The sequence below is a fragment of the Enhydra lutris genome, unplaced genomic scaffold, assembly GCF_002288905.1.
Source record: "Enhydra lutris kenyoni isolate GAN:26980312 unplaced genomic scaffold, ASM228890v2 scaffoldscaffold5, whole genome shotgun sequence".
NCBI classification, from domain to species: Eukaryota; Metazoa; Chordata; class Mammalia; order Carnivora; family Mustelidae; genus Enhydra; species Enhydra lutris.
The window spans coordinates 14,013,600-14,023,558 of record NW_019154089.1 but is presented as its reverse complement, the minus strand read 5'-3'; positions in this window follow the sequence as shown (position 1 = coordinate 14,023,558).

Genomic DNA, 9,959 nt, shown 5'->3' with positions numbered 1-9,959 from the left:
CTGCCTGCCCCAGGGCTGGGCCTGGGTCCCAGGTCCTCTGGGCTCAGGCTCTGCCAGGCGCTCTCTCCTGGGGCCTGAGCATCCTGTCCTGACAGTACTGGGTCGGGCTGCCTCCATCCTGCCCTCCTGCCCCCTCACCAGCCATGGTCAGCACCTGCTGAGGAGTCGGTCCCGTACTTCCCCTCCTGGAGGGTGTGGTCTCTGGCAGAGTTAATGATTGTTCAAGGGAGGAGGAGATGGTGCCAAAGTCTGCCGGCTGCGCTGTGGCAGGCCCCAGACGGTGCCCGCCGGAGCCCATTTGCTGCATCCGCGGCCTCTTCTGGGGCCCAGGTAGGACTGCAGAGCCTGGCTGCCGCAGGGGCTCGGGAGTCTTCTGGTCAGGAGTAGGGGCCCAGGGGAACCCAGGGGGTCCCACCCAGGTGGGTGGGTGCGCTGGTGCTGAGTTGGGCGAATCTGGAGCTGAGTCCCAGGCTGTCTGCATCTTCAGGTGGGGCTGTTGATTAAAGACAGAGGGGCCGAGCTGGGGGACCCCAGAGCTCAAGGAGAAAGAACGGGGCTCTGAGCCCAACTGCTTGGGTCCAGATCCCAGATCCATCCTGGCTTTGGGGGGCTCTGGAATTCTTCTGGACCTCTGTTGCCACATCTGTAGAAGCAGGCTGGTCCCAGCACAGGAAAGAAACTGGAGAACCGGGAGGCAGAGGTGGGCCAGTGGTCTACCGTGGATGGACGGCCACTCCAGCCAGCGCTAGGATGTGTCCGGTTGGCACTGAGTGTAGGCTGGCCCTCAGCTCTGGCTCATTCCAGGCCTGGTGTGCCAGGTGGAGACTCAGCTGAGAGCCAGGGGCAGGGTGGGCCTCTTCCCTGAGGCAGGCTAGGGCACCAGATGCCCAGGCTCAGGGAACAGTGGGATCATGGATGGAAACCTGTGTGTAGACTATGTGGTTCTTAATGTCACCCCATTTCTCCACAGGGAAACTGAGGCCCAGAGGGAGTAAGGGCTTGCCTGGGGTTTGGTGGCAGGGGGCAGGGGAGGTACACAGTGAGTAAGGAAGATTCTTGAATCTGAACCAGGGCCGTTTGACCCCATTACCTGTCTGTCACTGAGGCAGCCAGGGTGATGGGCACTGGAGGGGTTCCATGGCAGGGAGCCCAGTGCCCTTGGGGTCCACATCTTTGCACCAGTGCTCCCTGGGTGGGCTGGCATCTGCCTTGTGGGTTTACATAGGGCTCCATGGAGTCCAGTGGAGCCCCGACCAAGGCTTGCCCAGGGACTCCTGGAATTGGAGCTAGTCCGGGTCTAATGCTCTGTCCCTTGTTCTTGGACATCCCTCTCTGAGCTTCTCTGAGCCTCAGTTTTTCACCTGGGCCCTGGGACGATAATGCCTTCAGCAGGGGCACAGCTGTGAGAAGGAAACAGAGCGGAAGTGAAAGTATGTGGTGAGCTGGAGGCGGCAGCGGCCTTGGTGGCCGAGTTTGCTCTTTGGTGGCCTGTGGATGATGAGGGCCGCCTCCCTCTCTGGTCCTCCTAGAGGCCCTGGGTACACCTGGGGTCCTCACTCCCAGCCTGGGAGAAAGTTTGGAAGCCCTGGGCTGTTGGGAGCTGCGGCTGGTGCTTCGGCCCACTGGGGTCAAGGAACCGGTGCTGCCAAAGCCCAGGGCGAGTGCGCCTGTGCCAAACCCGAGGGGCCTCCCAGGGGTTCAGGAACTCCCGATTCACCTCTGTGTCCTTTCTTGACGCTTCTCCAAGCAGCCCTTTTTGAGAGTAAGGAGAGTGAGTAAGTGTGGGGGGAAAGAAGTTGGAATTTCTAGGATGTAGATAGCCCCAGTTTTTAGAAGGCAAACTGAGGGGTGGAGAGGAGGAAAGAAGAGCCTCTGGGAGTGGCCGCATGGTATTGGGGCTGGGTGAGTTTGCCTCCTTCCCACCCAGGCCCCCCACCTCCGGCATAGCAGAGGCCCTGGGCGGACGGCCCAGGGAAGGCCCAGGGTGGGTTGGCACTGTGGAAGCCTGGGGGGCAGGGGCTGGCGAGGGCATCGTCCAGATCTCCCCCAGTCCCAGCCCATAGGCAGCTCCATTCCTGTCTTATTCATCTGCAATTGCTCTGTCCCCTGCTCCTGCTGGGAGGCCAGGAACCTCGGGGCCAGAGGAGGGACCATCAATGCATAAACCAGGCTCTGCACCTGACCTGGCCTCAGAGAATGGAGAAAATTTACACAGATGCAGAAGGCCAGGGAAGGCATTCTGGGCGGAGGGGATGGCATATGCAAATGCATGGAGGGAGGAAAATAGAGGGTGGGGACTGAGAACGGAGCGTTCAGCGCTTCGGGACCACAGGAAAAGGTGGGGGAGGAGCTTGTGTGGGAAAAGGAGTCAGGACCTATGAGGACGTAGCCCACCAGGCTGAGGGGCAGGAAGTGTGTCTCCCAGCCAGCCTGAGCCCTGGCAGAGGTCTGTGTTGTGCCCAGTGAGTGGGAAGGCTCATTGGTGGGGCAGGTTCATTCTTGTTCCTTCTCTAGCTCACACAGGCCCTGTGAATTTTTTTCAAATGACCAAATCCAAAGGTGACACTCTGGACCAAAGAACTTTGGCCTCATTATGATCAAATGAGTGTGTGTGTGTATCTGTGTGTGTGTAAAAAGTCTCGAACAAGGAGCCAAGACTGTGGGAAACCGAGCTCGGAGGCAGTGAAGTGGGGAGGAGAGGCAGGACCATAGCAAGAAAGAGCACTGGGCTGGGAGGGACGGGAGGCTGAGGGGTGGCATCCCAGTTTTGTCCCCAGCTGGCTTGGGGGCATGGGGCAGGAGCCTTATCCTCCCCCAGCTCAGGTTTAAAGGGGATTGACAGCCACTTCTGCCTTCTAGGAGAATGGTCTGGATTAGATGCAGGGGAAAGACTTCAGGTCTGCCTTACGCTAATGTAGAGGGTCATCACTCTTGCCCTGAGTAAGGATTATCAGGCTTCTAGAGGCCTGTGAGAATGGGAGGGAGAAGTTGGAAGAAGCTTCCATGAGCGAAAGAATGTAGCTGGCTCTAGGGAGGGGGCCTGGAGGTGGAGGCGTCAGGGACCCTAGAGGGTGAAGCTGCCTATGAAGGCTGTTGTCCCTCTACCTTCCCCTAGGGGATTCTTCCGTGTCTGGGGGAAGTCTGGTTGATGAGGAAGAGCAAACTGGAAGCTGGGAAAGAGAGAGCACAGACTTCCCGCTGTGGGTTCTGATCCCATTAGTGACCGGATCATGTCCCTTCTGCTCCTGGATCATGGCGTGCAGAGGGCTGAATGGCTCAGGGTGTGCCAGTCGCAACACCTGGCTCATCCTTACTATTTTTTCCACTCGAAGACTGGATCCCAAGGGCAGGAGTTTCCTGTTTTCCCAATTGCACTTTGTCATAGTGAAGAGCACACTTTGCACTCCTGTGGCAGCATGCTTAATGACTAATTGTCCTGTGGGACTGACTCATCTCTGAAGGAGGGGAAGGAGGGGAACCAAAGAGGTGAGAGGTGAGGTCCAAGATCGCACAGAGAGGGGACGTCAGGGCTGGCTGCATCTAGCCAGGGTTAAGGTGCCCTGGAGTTTGCTCACACGATGGATGCCACCATCACTGGTGTCTAACATCTGTGGGCTCGCCGTGCGCTCACACCATCATCCCACCACCATCCCACCGCAGTCTCTACCAGCTCCACCTGTCTTTCCACGCTCATCATCACAAATGTTACCAGTGTGTCCATCCCCATCCCTGCTTCCAGCCCCACTGTCACCTCTACCCCCAACCAAACTACTGTCTCCACCCCAACCCCCTGTCCACGCCCAGCTCCAGGACCGCCTCACACTCTACACTTGACCTCAGTTCCATCAAGCTGGCACCCTCCAGAGCATGGCTCATGTCTCATGGCTGGTGTCTCACGGAGGATTGGCAGTAGCAGTCAGAAGGTAAAGATGAGCCCACAACAGGCAGAAGGAGGGTATTTGCATTTGCTGAGCACCTTCTGTGCCCCGGGGCGCTGAGCTGGCACAATCTATTTTCATTCCCTCCCCCACATTTTACGACTTCTGAGAGCTGTCAGTCCCATCTTACAAATGAGGAAATGGTAGGGGCTACCGGGTGGCTCAGTCCATGAAGTACCTGCCTTCCGCTCATGATCCTAGGGTCCTGGGATCGAATCCCATACTGGGCTCCCTTCTCAAAGGGGAGTCTGCCTCTCCCTCTCCCTCTGCCCCTCCACCCCCAAACCCCCCAATTCCTGCTCGCTCTCTCTCTCAAATCAACAAATAAAATCTTTTAGAAAAAAAAAATTGAGGAAATAGGCTCAGAGGAGGGCATCAACTTGCCCCTCTGGAGAGCCTTTGCTGCCTCTTAGGTCTGTAAGCAATTTGTCTTTCTGACCTTTAGTTTCCCCATCTGTAAAGTGCGCATAGTAGAGCCTATCTCCAGTGTTCTCTGGTTAAGTCGTGTCCAGCTCAGTGTCTGACTCAAAGTAGACATTCCTTCTATGACAGGTATTGCTGCTCCTTCGTGACCCTTAACAGCTGCCACGTATCCACTGATGCCTTGGTGACAGCTTTGTTGACCATTCCTTAGTGTTTCCACGCTTAGTTTAGTTCTGTTTTCCATGATTATAAATAACTGCTTGTGATGAACAGTTTGCCGCAGCAAGAGATTCCTTATTTTCGGTTAGCTGGATTACCAGTCAGGGAGGACAAATCTTTTGAAGGTTTGGGGTTCACAGCTTATGTGGGGTTTTCCCCTCCTGCTGGAGCCCTGGGGGAAGGTGAGGGCTGCACCCTTCCCTCTGTGTATGGGAGAGTCCCCCTCCCTTCTAGCTGTGAGCTCCTCTGAGTTCTCTGTCTGCAAAATGGGTGCCTGGGGAGATTAAATTATGTGAATTTCAAATGTCCTGCCTCCAAATCTCTCCAAATCTCTATTCCTGCCTCTTCTCTCCAGCCCTGCTGCCACCATTTCAACCCACCAGCACGTAGCAGCTAGAAAGATCTTTTAGAAAAGCAAATTAGTCTCTGTCATTCCCCTGCTTAAACCTTGAAATGACCCTCTGTTTTCCTTAGACTAAAGCAGACCGTCCTCACCGAGTCTTATGGGGCCAGGCACGATCTGCCTCTGCCTGCCTCCCCATCCCTGCCTCTCTCTCCCTTTGCTCCAGCCACAGGGCCCCTCTTTCCAATTTCTGGAACACACCTGGTTCTTAGTTGGCCAGGGGCCATCTCTCATATTGGCAGAGTTACCCGGAGCAACCTTGTAACAGTGCTCGCTTTAGCAGTGTAACATGGGAATGAATTTTTAAAAAAGATTTTACTTATTCATTTGAGACAGAGAGATACAGAGAGAGAGAGAGAGAGAGAGAGAGAGAGTGCACAAACAGGGTGAGAGGCATAGGGAGAGGGAGAAGCAGTCTTCCTGCTCACTGGGGGCTTGATCCCAGGACACAGAGATCATGACCTGAGTCGAAAGCAAAAGGTCAACCATCTGAGTCACCCAGGTGTCCTGGGACTGAATTTTTTTTTTTTAAGATTTTATTTTTAAGTACTCTGTACACCCATCATGGGACTCGAACTCACAACCCCCATGTTAAGAGTCGCATGCTCTACCTGCTGGGCACTGAATTTTTAAAAATTTAAATAATACTACAAGATTTATAATAACAATCCACCTCTGAGTTGCCTTTTTCCACATTTTTGTTTGATTTGGTTTGGATTTTTCGGCATCTGTCCCTAGTGTTCAGGTTTCCGTGATGTGTTGTATTTGCCTGTTTCTGTGGTGTAAATGCTTCCACCCGGGCTCACTTCAAGCCACGAACATAATGCCAACCAGCTTCTAAATTTCCTGAAGCTATGGCGGCTTTCAGTAGCAGCTCTAGCCTGTGATGCCACCTGTCTTCCCTTCAGCGTCTGATGCTCCCTGTTCATGATTAAGAACAAGGCTCTGGGTCCAGTGATGTCCCTGGGTTGGGGGGGGGCTTGTCTTTTGGAAGCCACTTTGTAAAGTGATCCAATGGAGGCCCCCACGTTTCAGAATCTGTGGGGTTTTTTCTCTTGAATGGTCCATTTTATCTGTTTTTTATTTCTGGTGGTTGGGGGAGGTGTCCATTTTTGTTTTTGTTTTTGTTTTTTTTTTAAAGATTTTTTAAATTATTTATTTATTTGACAGATCACAAGTAGGCAGAGAGGCAGGCAGAGGAGGAGGTAGGATCCCCGCTGAGCAGAGAGCCCGATGCAGGGCTTGATCAGGACCCTGAGATCATGACCTGAGCCGACGGCAGAGGCTTTAACCCACTGAGCCACCCAGGTGCCCCTATCATTTTTGTTTTTTTAAAAGATGTTATTTATTTGACAGAAAGATAGAGATAGCAATAGAGATAGAGAGAGCACGAGCTGGGAGGAGAGGGAGAAGCAGGATTCCCGCTGAGCAAGGAGCCCCACATGGATCCCAGGATCCTGGAATCATGACCTGAGGGAAGGCAGATGCTTCACTGACTGAGCCTCCCAGGGTGACCCAACGGGGAAATGTCCTATCATCTGTCAGTGCTTTAGGGACTGAGACAGGGAGAGGGGCTGAGAGTGTCCCTATTTGTTGTGCAGTCTTTCACGTAGTCCCCTGTTTTGCTGTGGGGCCCCACCTCCACCAGTCCTAGTGCCCTGGAGTCCAGAGCTCTCTGATTCAGTCTTTCCAGGAAGGAGCCTCCAGGTACATTGTCTAGTGTTGGGGGGTAGGGTGTCAGCCCCTGACTGCATGGAGTGGGGAGTGGTATCTGGGAGTCTAATGACTTCACATGGATACTTTTTTTTTTTTTTAATTTTATTTATTTATTTGACAGACAGAGATCACAAGTAGGCAGAGAGGCAGGCAGAGAGAGGGGGGGAAGTAGGCTCCCCGCCGAGCAGAGAGCCGATATGGGGCTCCATCCCAGAACCCTGGGATCATGACCTGAGCCGAAGCAGAGGCTCAACCCACTGAGCCACCCAGGCACCCCACATGGATACTTTTAACCAATTTTCCCGCTTTTAGGCCACCCCACCCCTTTGTTTTCAGAGGGTTCTAGAACCTTCAATACTTCAGCCTTGCTAGGGTTTTGAGCTGGCTTCCTGTGGGTGCCATTCCTACCCTTGTTTTATTTACTTATATTTGTTTGTTTGTTTATTTAATTGTTTTGAGGTGGGGGAGGAGCAGAGGGAGAAGGGAGACAAGCAGATTCCGCACTGAGTGCAAAACCCAGCACGGGATTCAATCCCAGAACCCTGAGATCATGACCTTAGCTGAAAACAAGAGTCGGATACTTAACTGACTGAGCCACCCAGGAGCGCCCCCCCCTTTAGTTTTAACTGTCACTAGCTTTAGGGCACCTGGATGGCTTGGTCGGTTGAGGGTCTGCTTTCGGCTTAGGTCATGGTCCCAGGGTCCTGGGATGGAGCCCTGCCTCGGGCTCCCTGCTTGGTAGGGAGCCTACTTCTCCCTCTCCCTCTGCCTGCCGCTCTGCCTGCTTGTGCTCTCTCTCTCTCTCTGTCGAGTACATTAAAAGAAAAAAAATTTTAACTGTCACTAACTTTAAAAGTTGTTCATCTCTCATCAACTCTGTTGAACTTCTAAAATCTTTACCACCATTTTAATGAGGTTTCGAGAGGGAGGAAGTGGAGATAAATGTTGAATCCTCCGTGCTGAAGTGGAAGCTCCCTCCTCCACTCCTCACGGGATGCCCTCTTCTTACCCTTCAGACATGTCCCTTCCTCAGAGACTCCACCCTGTATGCTCCCATTAGCCTCTGCCACATAACACACCACCCCAAGACTTACTGGTAAACAGTAGCAGTCGTTTATTATGACTAGAAATCTGCCCTTTGGGCGGGGCTCAGCATGGGTGGCTCATTAGGAGGGAGAGCATCCATCTTGGGATGGTTTATGCCCACGGCTTACTCACACAGGTGGATGTTGGCTGTTTGCTGGGAGCTCAACTGGGCTGTTGGCCAGGGGCTTTGGTTCTTGTCCACGTGAGTTTCTTCAAGAGACTGCTGGGGCTTTCTTTCTGGGGGCCAAGGCCTGGAAAGGGCACAGCATCTCTGGGGCCATATTGTATCCATCAGTCATGGCGGCTGCCCAGATGTCTTAATTATAAAACCAGTGGGATTTTTTAAAAATTTTATTTATTTATTTGACAGAGAAAGACAGCGAGAGAGGGAACATAAGCAGGGGGAGTGGGAGAGGGAAAAGCAGGGCTCCATCCCAGGACCCTGGGATCATGACCTGAGCCGAAGGCAGATGCTTAACGACTGAGCCACCCAGGCACCCAACCAGTGGGATTTTTAATTTATGGAGATGGCTGTGTAACAACAAAGAAAGCCTAAAGCCATTGAGAGAAGATTTTTGTCACGATTTTCTAAAGAAGGGGGCTTGCCATACCATGCACGGCCACATGGGGGGAGCATTCGGTCAGGAGGCAGAAGGAGAAAGGCGAAAGCATGATCTAGAGCCTTAATGCGTTTTCCATGGGGAGGAAGGTGGGAAAAGCTGCAGGTCAAACAGTAGAGCAAGCTGAGGACTGAACAGTTGGAATAATTTGCACTGGCTAAAGGAGTCGTTCTTAGTTGCCCATTGCTTAGTCCTGGGGAGACTCAGGGCAGGGACAACTCTGACTTGGTGTGTGAGTTAGACAAAGGAGGGAGTTGGAGTGTGGGCTCTGGACTGGTTGGTTTGTATAGGAGAGGAGTGTTTGCAGGCAAGTCATTTGCCATCTCTAGGAACTAGCTCCCCTGGGAAAGGCCGGTGAGGCCCCCGAGATGTTAAAACCTCATAAATAGAGAAAATAAAAACATCTCATCTCTTGCTGGGAGCAGAGTCAGAAGGATTGTGGCCCTCTTTATCTGCCTAAAGTAGCAGCCTTCTTCAGGCTCTCACAGTAGCCTCATTCTCTTTCTTCATAGCACGGAAGGCAGCAAGCAGTTACACTTGTTTACCTGTTCAGGGTCTGTCTTATTCACTAAGCTGTCAGCTCGATGAAGGCATCCCCTTGGCTCTTTTGCTCGTAATTATTCTCCCAGTGCTGGGAAAAAGGTCTAGCACATAGGGGACCATGTACATCCCTAGATAATTATTAAAAGAATGAATGAATGAATGAATGAATGAATGAATGAATCAGGGTACCCAGAACATGGTAGGTGCTCAGGAAATGTCAGCAGATATTTAAGATTACCAACCCTCCTGATATGCCTGTGGTTTTCCCAGCAGTGAGGGAAAACGGGGTGTACCTGTGGCCTGGCGAGGCATGAGGGGTGAAACAGGGCATGGTTAGAAATGGTTAGAAAAGACCCGGGGGAGGGAGGTGGCAGTCAGACATGGAGGGTCTATGGAAGCCCTTCTATGGCGTTTGGACTTAGGTGGTGGGAAGCCATTAAAGGGCTTGGAATGGGGGGCGCCTGGGTGGCTCAGTGGGTTAAGCACCTGCCTTCGGCTCAGGTCAGGATCCCAGGGTCCTGGGATCACGTCCCACATCAGGCTCCCTGCTCAGTGGGGAGCCTGCTTCTCCCTCTGCCTCTACTGCTCCCCCTTCTTGTGCTCTGTCTCTCTCTCATTTGTTCTCATTCTATCTCAAATAAATAAATAAAATCTTAAAAAAAAAAAAAAGGCTTGGAATGGGGAGGGAGGTCATCAGAGGAGTTAAGGAAGGATTACTTGAGCTGAGCGGACTGGATTAGAGACTGAAGGGAGAGAGGCCTGGAGGAGGGCTGAGCCAGGCGAAGGGGGAAGGTGGCTGTGAGTGTAGCCACTGTGGGATGGAGAGAAATGCAGGAGTCATCAGAGACTGGATAGGGGCACTCCAGAAAAGGGGAGTCAAGGGTGACCTGGGCAAATGGGTGCATCTCTGAGGCGGGAACTTGGGAGGAGGGGAGCATGGCATGAGGGAGAAGACTTCCGGGTTTTGATGCAGTTTCTTTGTCAAGGTTCAGCTGTGGCAGCCCTTCTTGC